Below are 13,201 nucleotides of genomic sequence, written 5' to 3'. Positions count from 1 at the left end.
GAGAACTTCGGAGTAGCAGTGTCGACATGAACAGTTAATTGTTTAAACAGGAAAACGTCCTTTCTACTCTGTTGATTCCAATGGCTTGCAAAGAAGGTAAAGCTTATTCAATACACAACCCAACATTTATTCAATAATTGGACTTGTAAGACAATAGAGAAACGAATTTAATAGTAAAGAACTTTGCGATATTCTATTTCTCTCATAATGTTCACGTAGAAGTAGAATTGAAGTTGTAGTTGTATTGAATTTGACCAAATCGTGACAAACAAAAGGGAGGAGATTGCATAAACGCACGTTCTATTGTAATGCGATGAGCATGATTTATTTATTCTCAAAAACCAAATCTACGTCTGTCTATGTATGATTCCCTGAAAATGGGTTAGACATGTGAAAGCACACTTTTGCGCAAATAAATTGTACCAGCCAACCTCCCACGATGCAGTTCATGGTATGTAAAGCAAGGTAGTGAAGTAAGTCAGTAGCAAATATCATTCATTTCGTGCATTCGGTCAATTCGGTAGAAATAAATTGAAGGATGAACACGAATGCAGTCCGCGCATGTGGGCGAACCGCGGCTCTACTAGACTCGCTGGCTGGTCTCCCCACAACCGCTTCCTATCCCACGGCACCGAGGCCCGCGCGGTTGTTTGCCGGGTTGCAATTTGCAAATTTGCATAATTCATTTATGTTAATCATCGGCCCGCATCGGGTAGTCCGCCGGCAGCGAAAGCGCAGTCAAATCTCGGCGAGTTTTTGCTCACCGATTTCACTACGGACGGTCGAGCGAGGGAAGCGCAGTAAAAGAAGGGAAACCGGGAGGATTACTTCTCGTCTCGTCGCCCTGTTGTTTCGACCGCAGACTAGCCGCGGTGCGAGCGGCCTAGTAAGTGCCAAAGTTTGGCCGGTTTCAAGCTGAAAGCTTCATTCAGATTCGCGAAGAAAAATAATAATCAAACCGGCGTCCCACGTATTTTTTGTTGTTGTTTCTGTCGGAAAGATGCAACGCTGGATGTTGCCGTTTGGCGAGGATGCACAATGGCACAGAAACTGATAAATATTGGTTCGCGGAGAAAGGTAGCGAAATTTGGTTCCGTGCAGCTTAACTTTTCATTTCACGCTGCGGATTTGTTTTAGCGGATATACGTTTCACCTTCACCTTCTTGAAGCCTTTGTTTGCAATTACATTTTTGTTTTGAGCGAGAGATCTGCTGGGATATTGTTTTGATGGGGCGAAAAGTGGTATGAAATATAAGAGGAACAATTTGTTTAATGCATAGCGCTTGATATCCGTGGGTAAAAACTGCTCTTTGTAGTAATGGAATGAGAATGAATAATGTGTATCAATGTCGAAAAAAAAAACAAGTTTGCACAAAGATCCAGGTTTTATCAAAACACGTCGGTTAAAGTTTCCTGTACAGAAATATAAACTCCAACAGTACAAATCTGTCAGTTCGTTCGTGATGTTGCACAAACAGTGCCTTCGTCCATCGATCAATCAAGGGTGATGCGTGCTTGGGAATTCCCTCACGTCTTCCCAAGTGGACAAGCTATCACTGTCACTGGACGTTACGGATGCCTTCGACCCGCTATCAATTGGTTCCAGTCAATTCTACCGGACATCCGAGTGGCGCTCCAAGACCTACAGATCATTTTCGGACGTCCGGACAATGATTGATGCTTTCACGGAGGTGATAGAGCCGCCTCCGATCTTCTTGCCTTAAGCTACCCGAGCACATTTGCTAGCTGCATTGTTTTTGTTTCATGAGTTCCTTAGCTATCGTGGAATGTCCGCAAGAGGCGAAGGCATTCGTCAACATTTAAGACGGTAAATAATGATTGGAAGATGAAGGGTCACGTTTTACGACCATTGCTACCGTCACCGTCGGTTGGATGTTTTGGTTCCAGTTTACAACGATTATTATTATTGGTACTGCAAATGGAATGGAATTGGGGTTTACTGGTGTGTTGGCGTTTTTATATTTAGGTGAATGAGAGTCGGACATAAGGAGGTTGAGGAATTAGACGAGCTTTGGAGAGCACAATAACAACAGAAGTATTGACATCTCTGCAATGTTACAGCCAAAATGGGCTGGAATTATTAAAAAATAATTGTCATCTATTTCTTCCACCGTGAGATGGTCTAATTTCTCACGGATCTAAACGCCCAGGGTTTCTCCCATCAAAACTAACTCACCACACTAACAGCGGAACGATTGCCGAAAATTATCGTCAATGACAAGCGTAGTTACTTCCGAAAGAAACCGGAATTCAATCGGCCATTATGGCTGGGCGTGGCACTTCCGGAACAGTGACGAAATCCGACAAAATTAAGCCTAATGCCGCGTGTTTGTTGTTGTTGTTGTTCGGACAATGATGGAATGGTGCGTGTGCTTAAATGAAAGAAAGTTCCAACCACTTCCAAGGCCAACTTCGGGCAGCCACTTTAACGACATTCGGCCGTGACATTGATGGGGGGGAAAAGTGAGTCAAATTCGCTACAAAACTGGAGGAAACATATTTTATTCATTGAGCGGGCACCGTAGTAAAATTTCCCAGCAGCGTACCGTTTTCATTTGTCTCGATTAATGTTGAACGTTTTGTTCGTCTTGAATTGTGCGGTGTATTGCATTAAAACCGCCCTGAAGCGGTTATTTATTATTTGCCATTTGGTCACGAAGTCGATGCTTAATGTGCACTGCTCAGTTTTGATAAGTTCACGCACAACAGTATGGTTTTAAGTCACAGTTGGGGAGCTCATGCGGTTCACTTTTTGGACCGAGATGCATTTTATCTCGGCCGAGTTTGTCGTGAGCCCGAAAACATTCGTACAGTTCGTTGGCCAGCTTACGCTTCAGTTCGCTGGCTGAGCGCTGACATTGATTCCGCTCGGTCTATGTTTGTTTCGTTTTGTGTTAAATTGGTTCATTACGGTCAGAGATTCGGTATCGTGTATGCTTTTGTGCGCGCGCTGTTTCGGGTGACTTATTTACGCGCATTCGCTAACTGTCATTGTTTGCTTGTTTTCCTGTTTTCCAGCACGTCCGTGCTGTCACAGAGCTTCGGTAGTATGAGTCGCTCGAGTGTAGCATCGGGAGTTGACACCGGAGTGACCTTGTACAGACGAGAGATTGGCAGGCGGTAAAGAGGAGTCACCGCTGGAGGAGAAGTAGCAGCATAAGTAAAATCTGTTGACGTTACAAACGACGTCAAACGAGAAGCGGAGTGTTATATTGAAAGGTAAGTTGAGATCTGTTGATTTGAAGAGAGTCCCAAAGTTTTATGTCTCGCATTCTAGACTCATACATCGAAGGTAGTGGATAGAATGTAATTTTTATCTGGCCTACCTAAAGAATTTCTATTAAATTCTATTGAACCGTTTGATGGGAGACATGAGTTAAACAAATCATTAAACCGTTAGTTGTGGCTTGATCATCCAAGAGTTTATAGCATCTGACGTACGCCACCAATAATGAACCTCAAATGTAGGAACATAATTCTTGACGAGAGATCAGCAGGGTAATAACCTTAGACAAACGCCACATCACCCCTTTCCATTGCGAAAGTTCCTAAACAATTGATTTCTCCTTGGCTTTGTCTGCGCCACATGAAAATTGAGTTCCAGGGCAATGTTTACTGTTTGGAAACATTACTTTTATACGGGTTTAAACATATGATCGTGGCTAATGATGTGTATTGGATTGGCGGTTTCCGTATCGACGCGTAGCAGCACATTAATCGAATCAAAACTGGAAAAGCAGACTAAGCCTTTCGTAATGGGGAGGATGTACATACAACGAAGATCAAGCAGAAGTGGAGAGAGAATAAACTAACAACTTCGCTGGTAGCCGAAATGCCGGTATCATTACCCACGACAGCTTGATTCGGTTTGATCGTGCACGGTGGGAAAGAGTGTTCTAGCGGTTAGAAATCATGCAAATGATTGCGATTCTGAAACTGTACATCTCTGGCGCAAACGCAGATGCGAATGCGGTCGTGGTAACTGCTTTGGCAGGCTGGTATGCCGGTTGGAAAGTCATAAGGCGTAGAACTCCAGCACTCGAAAGCAGTGTTATGGCAATTAGGTAGATGAGCTGCTAACTTCCCAGCTAGACACTCCCGAGCACACTCGCCTCTTGGTGTAACAGGCGGAGATATAACGGACCCCGTACACGGGTACATGGTTCTTTGGTGTTCTGTAGATAGCGTTCGTTACTGCGCTAACTTGATTAAAATCTTGTGCGCTTTTACACGCAAGATTTACCAGACCAGCCAGATGTGCTTTTTTAATAGCGCCTGTTCTCTTGCCCGCTTGTTTGTTCGTGCCACGGTAATGGCTTACTTCTTCCATTTCGCCAAAGTTCAGTTACATCAGCTGCAGTGCAAATTGTAGAACGGTTTCGAATCTTGGTAGCAACTGCCCAGTGGAGTCGTGATAAGGAAGCATTCGTTTTGAGAGGATAATTAACGGCTCTCTCAAAACTTCCGAAGAAATGGTAGCAAGCAGTGACTTTTGGACTGTTCGCGATCTCACCGGCCATACCGGGGCCTCTTGCTACCGGTACTTCTTTGCGGTGTAAAACCTGACCGTTAGTGATGGCTTACTCGATGGCCTGCCAAGCGTAACGTTGGAGAAATAACAAAACAACAAAAAAAAAGCACCACATCATGTATCGCTGAGTTGGCTTTCTAGGTTATGGTTAGCTTCGGCTTCCGAATACCTTCGTCGCAAACACACAAAAAGGGCTGCGCGTTGAAAGATGCTTAGAAACCCGACGACGGGACTGGACGGTTTGTGCGTGCGCAAGCAAAACAGAACCCTAACTGGAACAATTATCACTTACCGGCGTGGAGATCGGAGAACTGGCTGCATCTTGGGCTGCGTTACGAGTGAGATGTAGAGGCTTGGTACGCAGTTTTTACTCCGGAGCGTTTGCGTTTTTAATAACCATTTGCACCTTCTTTTTCTACACCCTCCCACGGTTGGAGGATGCCCCGCCGTGCACGTCTAAGTCATGTGGGCACGGAAGCGTACGAAATCGATGCGTACGAAATTGGCCCAATTATTTGCGTCCGATTGCGTACGTGGTAAGATATTCATCTTATTAACACCGATATTCCGTAGCGTCCGCGGTTTGGTAGAGGAGCTGAAGATCTTCAAGATCTTCAAGATCTTGTAGCTGACCTTCTTCTGCGATCGTTTTCTATGGGTGTGTTTGTGTGTGAGAGAGTTGGCAAATGCTCTGACTGTGGAGCTGGTTAAAGAGCGTAGAAATTCATCACAACACTGCATCTTTCATCGCAACCACCCAAAAAAACACCCCACACGAGGCTTTGACCACGAAGGGCTTGACCGTGGAGAGAAAGTTCCCTACCCCGGGCTGAGTCAGCACTGGGGCGGCGATGAGTGCGGTTCGCTGCTTTCGTATTGAGATTTCCCTCTCGGTGGTTTCGCTTCCTAGCGGCTTTCTAGCGCCTCCGTACCATGTCCGACACCTGGGCCCACGGTGCTAACCCAGGTCTGTCAACTGTAAAGTTTTAGCGTCTACGTGACCCTTCGACGGAATAATTAATCCGAAGCCCATTAGTTGGGGTTTGTTATTGTTGCTAATCCCTCTGCTTGAGACCGAAGGCTTTCACCTCGGCCGAGGCATTGCTCATGTTTCGCTCGGTGGTACGTGTCAGTTGAGGGTGCTCGTGAAAATGTACATTATTGTCTGAAATGATCTACAAAGATTTTGCATAGGTTCTAAGAAGAGCAAGAAGGCTGTTGCACATCAGTTGATATGAATTAGTTTTGTTGGACGTGCTGTAAGCCTAATAGGTTTGATGAATGACCGTATGAACCGGATAGCTTGTTTAATTATGCAATATTGTTTAACAGGTATCAGAAACCCCCGGTTTAGCTTTTGAAGAAGCTGCTGTAAATGCCGGTTTGAAATGCTGTCACGTAACTGATGTAAAACTAAAATATACTACATTCGGTGCTATAAGGTTGGTAATTCGTTCTGTACGTGACTTATGGCGGAACGTGCTGCAGTGTGAAGTTTTATGACAAAATGAAACAGCTTTGCGATGCGTTAGAACAGAAATAAAACACATTTTGCGTGCACCTTGCTGGCGAAAAAAAAAAAACATCGCCCTGGCGTCATAGTTATAGCTGATAAAGTTTCATGTTTCGTACAATGAACGGAAAAAGGTGTGAATGGGGCGGTCTGTGAAAATGATCTTCCTCCGCATTTTCACCAAAGCTCCATGAATGGGTTCGCACTTTCGTTTTTTTTTTAAATTAAATTTGAAAATGATAAACTATCGCACGGACGCTGACGTGGATTAATGATTTAAATTTCCTATCACACGACGGAAGGTTTAAATTTCACCCAGCACAACCTGGGTGTGTCGGGTCGGAAAAGTCATCTACAGGGGTATCAGGTGCCGAACCGGTTGCCGAAATGAAACCATTTTCATAACGGAACGGTTGCATAAAGATCAATCGACGGTCATCAAATTAAACAAATAATTTCGGCAAACCGTTCACCGGGCTGCTGACCATGGTTTGATGCTGCGGTTTTTTTTCTCGCGTTTTTCCACGGTTCGAGCATGATGGATGTGAGGAAAAACGCCTAGACAGGATTAATAAATGTAACGCTCGTTTCTCACCGTTTTGTGCCGGATATTTCATGCCAATCGCTTCTACTTCGACACCTTAATGATTATGAAAAATTGCGCACGAAATGAAGATGAGCAAACCGGTGTAATGGGGAGAAAAAAAAGATAATTAGCAATTTTTTGGTTACAAAATCTCTCAAATGTTGTCGTTTTTATAAAAAAAAATGATTAAGGCTGTTTTAATACGCATGATGATTTGCTGAAACTTTAATCAATCAAAGTCGATGACCGCTATTCGAAGAAAATTCAACACTTGTTTTAATCACTATATCAATCCAAACTGTGCATCGTTGCAGCCGCGGGCAGCTCGTCGATGTTTCGCTGTTGAATACACGATCGAGTAGAAGCATTTAAGGACTATTCGAACTATTTACAACGGCTGGCGGCAATGCCTTTCGGTTGTTCGGCTTTTCATAGTCCATTATCGTTTGGGTCGCCTTGTCCAGCCCGCTGAAATGGGCGCTGCCTTCAACGCACTCAATCGATCAATCAATTACAAAGTACCGGTAAAAATGTTACCGCCCTGCATCGTTGCACCGGTAGAAATATCGAGCAGTATGGTTGGCCATGCCGTGTTTGATTGCAACTGAGTTGCAACGATTCCCCGTAGGGGAGCAATTAATTAATGAAATATAATTTCTCTTTTTCCTACTGACCAGTTTCTGCTCCATTGTTACTGGGAGTATATTGCATTTTAATTAAAAGTTTATTTTTTCGCCTCTCAGAGTGCTCGTTAGTATGCACCAAAATGAAATGCCAAAAACCCAACGCCAATTGACGTCAATGTCGTATCGCAAACTTTTGCATACGATAAACTCTCGATCCAATCAATTTGCGCCAGCGTGCGTAAAGTTTTCGGCTCGGAAAAGTGTTTGCACTTTTGTACCGGCACATTTTTTTCGTTGCGGGTGTGTGAGTGTGGGAAGTGAGACCGAGGCCGAATGCTTACATCAACGAGGTCAGTGATAGGGAAATTGAAAGCAAAGCGCCGAGAATTTGACCAGATAGTGGAGTAACAAAAAAAAAAACGGAAGCTTCGTCAGCAATGTTCAATCGTGTATGAGTGCAGTGTAAATATGCGAATGTGCTTTTTTGGTCTTGTTTCTTTGAAAAGAGTAAAAAAGGAAACATGATATATCGTACTCGTGTAACAATTTCAGGCATCTTTTAGCTGTGTAACCAATTGCGTCGATTGGCATCGATCGACTATCAGGGAAGCGGGAACAATTTCGAACGAAAGTTTAAAACCTTTGGATAGGAAGCAAAAATGACCCCATCGAACGAATGGCATGCGAAAATTGAATGATTAAAGTTGATTGCCCATGGTATGGACTACTATGTGGAATAGTGAAACAAATGGCCTGGACAATGAAGCTTGAATTTTGTGAATTTGGCATAAAAGTAATAGACAGGCTGACTAGTTTTAAGATATCGTAGTTATCTATGTATGGACAGCTAGTAAGATACAGTTTAACTTAGTATAGCAAATGCTTGAACAGAGGACAAGCACGCCGAAAACCCTAGGACGACATGACATTCAACAGAATTTGATGTGTACATCAAGTGCGAAGTAACTTCCTCGTTCGACATCGTCGTCTTAACATTGAATTTTAGCGGGAGGCGTTGGGGATATTTACTTTACAAACACCTTTCTCAGCGATAAACGACACGTCCTTTCCTTCCAAACTTTTGCTAATTTTGACATGATCACTTAATGTCAAGAAGATGCCTCTTTCACCAAGAAGTATCACGTAAAGGTCCCATGGTTTTGATCGAGAAAGATCAGCAGGTGAATGGAATTGATTGTAAACGATGAGACAAATTTCCATGATTGATGTTTTCTAGGGCGATGAGGTTCTGGCCAGCTGTCGTTAGAAGTAGAATTAATTAAAATGTATTGTTGTTCTACAAGATTAGAAATACAATCTTGTAAAAAATAATGGTACCGCTTCTGCTGGAAGCATCGTAGACCACAGATGTTGAACAGTAAATCATCTGAATGGGAGATTGACGCACACATCCTTCCCTTCTATCATAATAAACCAAGGCAAGCCATAACAAAATTGAAGAAACAGAAACGAGAGAGAAGAAAATATTATACCCATTTTCTTGCCAGCATATCATCAGCAATGCTTTCCCTTCGTTAATTTTGTCAAAATTTCAATCATATCATTTCTTCCGTTCCGGCCCGACCACGGTTTTTGGGAATCGCAATAGAGTGTAGCTCCAAAGAAAAAAACCTGATTTGTATTATTTTCCATACAGAGAGACGTAGCCATCGTGCTAAGCTAGGGAGCTAGCATATCGTTTGTATTTGTTCGATGTTTATATATTTTTTTTATTCGTTTCGCTCGAGGATTGCAAAGCGAAAGCGAAATAAAACGGTTTCGGGACAGCGACATAATTATAATACCATTAGGTGGGCTAATTTTCACAAATTACTCCATCAATCTCGCCGCACCGGCTGAACCCGAAGATGGCTTTGTGCTGAGATAGCCGTGTGCAGATCAGTGTAAAATAATAAATGAACGGCACAAGTCCACGGCATGCCAAGTATGCCTGCCTTCGTTTGCCGGTATTTATTGCCCGTGTGTGTGCCATTCTTTTGCGATTCGACTGTAGAAGAAACCTGATGGAACTCGTTTTTTTGTACGCTTACCATTGAGTGTGTATAATGATGGTAAGAATATTGGACAGGAGTAAAGGCACCGCTCGAAACGAATGATGGTTCATTAGTTGGAAGGAAATAATCTGAAGATGATATTAAAACATAAACATAACTGTACTTACCTGCGAAATATGATAACATTTCGCACTATTCATCAATTTTATTTTTGCGGGACCAAGAAAAATGGATAAGCTACATCCTGCTGATTGATTATAAACAACGGTAATCGACATGTATGCATAGCGATTAGAAACTGATTACGGCACAGGCGGGCTAGATTTGAGCGAACCCCGGCGAGTAGATAGCGAACCTCACCGATCGATGAATCGATGGCGCGATAAAGTCGTCGATTGGCCCAATTGCAATTTGATAAAGGTTTTGGTGCGCGTTGGAAGCAACCAATGCCAATAAACAATAGCAATTTAGTAACGGTGCAGTGCTGTGTGAATGGCTTAAAAGGTGCCGCAGCTGCTGACGGACGTATGCGGGTATGCGGTGTCCGATTGAGCCAACCCATCCGGGAGCTTTCTTCCAATGGTCGCAGGCAGTATTGGGCTTTCGTTAACTTCGCTTAGGGTCAGCTAAAAGGGTGTACGGTCCAATTCATGGCGGCGTTGATGATGGGCACGTTGTAAATCCCTCGTCGATACGACGGTCCCTCGTCCGGAAGGGCCGGAAGGTGTTTGATGATAGAGGGCGTTTTCGGTGGTACGGTGGTTTTCGTACATCAGCTATCGACCCGGTACTGGAGACACCGTTACACGGGGGGATTACAATGACGCGTACTGACCGCAATGCGCATCGCCATTGGTGATGCGTTGGAAGATGATAAGGTGCAGAGGAGAGGAGAAGAGAGAGGCACACACACACAAAATGAACAGTTTCCAAGTTGGAGTTATTTTTATTTTATTCCTTCTTTACGAGCCACAGCTACCGTTGTAAGTAGAAGCTGAGAAAAAAGGAAGCAAAAAAAAAAGCAAGCCATGATCTGTAACAAGTCTACTTTACCGTAAGATGGCCAGTTCTTTTACGGAGGGTTTGTGTGCGTGTGTGTGTGTCTGTTAGTTTACCCTCGGTGGGGTTAAATAATAATAATAATAATCTCATCAGCACCTCCGATCCAGGGCGATCAACGCTAATCAGTGCGTGGTTTTGGGTTTCCATTGGTATTTTTTATTGGTTTTTTTTTATTTCTACCACAACGTGTGTGAGCATTTGCTGGTGGAGAGAACCAATTCATGGTGAAGGTTAGGGTTTGGTGAAGTTTAAAGTTTGAGAAGGAGATGTTGATTAATTGGTAATTGGTAAGAATTTAATAAGCGTGTTTGACGTTTTTTTGTATAACTGTAAATTATAGTAAATTGTATAGCATCATTTTTAAGCCACTATTTAGTAATTTTATTCAAATTCGTCTAGAATCATGATTCTCTTTTGGGTTTTGTTGAAAACAATTGCTATAAAAGGGATTTTATAGTCAAAACTTTAATAAACAACACTCTTTTGCTACAGAACCTGACAGAATACAACTGCTTTTGCCGAGTTGTTATCTCTATTCACTTGGGCAATTTACCAGCACATTCGAAGTTGGAGAATACTATTGTTTAGTATGTGTCATCATTGTACAGCAATTAAGTTTTCAACATTATCGATTGCAATCTTCCACAACGTCGACTGACAAGAAAATCAACCCCGCACATGATAGCGAATACACGGTGTTCCAATAGCCTACGGAGCGGATAGGAAATTCGATAGCAGTCGGCATCCCGGGCATCGTTCGGTTCCGGGTTTGCGGCAGGGTTTAGGGACGTAAAAGCGTACGGTTATGGACGCTCCCATGCTCCAGTGACGACGTGCGAGGCAGCGAGATCGCGACCGAATGCTATCGAATGTAGCTTAAAGTCACAACGAGGTCACTCCTCGATGAGTCAGTTCAAGTGCGTTGAAGTGCATGCACGAGGTCCGGTACCGCCGCTGCGGTACAGTGCGAAGATTCCGAAGGGCCAGCGAATGTGATTGGAGACTCGAACGAGGGAAACAATACAACTAAATACGGGAGGATTCGTTCCGGCCGCCAGTGCATGAACAGTTGATGTGATTTTTATGAAAATTAGCGTGTGCGTTAAGCTTTTCAACAGCCGGTTTGCCGTTTGTATGGATCGTATGGAAGTGGGATAAGTTGTGTAGACCCTGGCAGTGTGTTTGTCGTTTTTTTTTTGGCCATTGTGTGAAAGCTAAACTCGACCATTCGGAATAAATTCAGTTTTTGTCTAATCCGGGTGAACAATTTCTAACCCTTACCTTTACCGGAATGCCGTTGAACACATCGATATAAGCTCTCTCACCTATCATTTTGTTCCCTTGAAAATGACGTCCGAGCTATCACTCTGCTTATCACGCCACCCCAAATCGCACGAAAGAAGGGTAGAAACAAGAAATAACTCCCTGTGTGATAAGCGTTTGAATTGCCATTCACCAGTTAGAAAAAACATTTTCTGCCAATAGATGCAGTGCGTTCGTGTATGTGAAGGGGTGTGTAAAGATACGTACGTGATCGACAAGAGGCATATTTTATTAGCCATTTTCAACACCCGCCAATGCCGCCGCCGGCTCATCATTGTTTATTTTTCGCGACGTGAAGAGAAAAAAAAACGATTAATACCATATTGTATCAGGTCTCTTCACCCCCGGGGGCGTCTCTGCAGTGGTCCGATTTTCTAATGTTCACGTGTACGAAGGCGCTAATATGCAAACAACACAAAGCCTCACCTCAACCCCGGTGCCGGTGCTGGTGCGGTGGGAACTCGTACGTGATGGAACGTTTAAAAATGAGTTTGATTAATTGCTGATTAGAGCTTTAATTAAATTAGCTTCACCGGAGGTGTTTCAGATTGAGTGTTTATATTTGCAGCTCCCACCAGAGCGAACTACCAGAGCACCAAATTGCACTTGCTGCACTATGTTGCTGGTGCAAAAAAACAAAAAACTCACTAGCATCAAATGTTTTACCAGCCGACCACCATATTGTGCATGTTTGTCTGCTGCTGCAGCAACCGACATGCTGTTGCTTTTTTGTTGTTGTTGTTTGTTAAATTACTCAATCTTTGCCAAACGTTCAGCATACCAAAGGCTCAGTCACTTTACGTGACACGCCACCTCGCATTATGCATTTATTTAATTTACGAAAGAAAACCCTTCGCCCCATCACGCGTGTTCAAGTGAAGTACACGAAGCCAGTGTGCATACCACTTTACGCGTGCCTAGTGAGTTCACCAAGTTTCGTTCACCGGTTGCCCTCAGAACACTTACCGGGGCGTGCACGTAGTCCAGCTTTTAACTTTCCGTTCTAATAATCACGAAACGCACCATCATGACGACACACAGACGGGTGGCGTTGACGAGAACAGTTTATTTTAAATGCAGTGTTTTTATGTAGAAAATAACTCACGCCAGCTGTTTACCAGCTGGCGTACGCAACGCATTGACAGGTTGATTAGCATATTTTCACTTTTGATCGCAGAGAATATGCTAACGCACGCCTGTCAGGGACATAACGGTGGTGCAATCAATGCATTTGCAGAGTTGTTTTTGTTTTGTTTTACTAAAGTCCATAAATGCTCAGGTGTGAAGGTGAATACTGAAGCGAGCGAGCTGTATTGCTAATCGTTGCGGTGCGTTTTAATGCTTAACACTGTGTTTAAAAAATGTTGCAATAGGTCATGGGAGGTCAGTAGGCCTTCTGTGGGCTAGTTCTGGCTTAAAGCTGAAAAGGTCGAATCTTTAAGCGTAGAAAAGCTTCTACTTTAATTAGAATGACCAAGAAGCGTCACGGAAAGGAGGAGAAACTTGTAAGTTTAAGACATCAGA

This window comes from Anopheles marshallii, chromosome 2 (genome assembly GCF_943734725.1).
Source record: "Anopheles marshallii chromosome 2, idAnoMarsDA_429_01, whole genome shotgun sequence".
Classification (NCBI taxonomy): domain Eukaryota; kingdom Metazoa; phylum Arthropoda; class Insecta; order Diptera; family Culicidae; genus Anopheles; species Anopheles marshallii.
Note: the sequence above shows the minus strand (reverse complement) of the source record.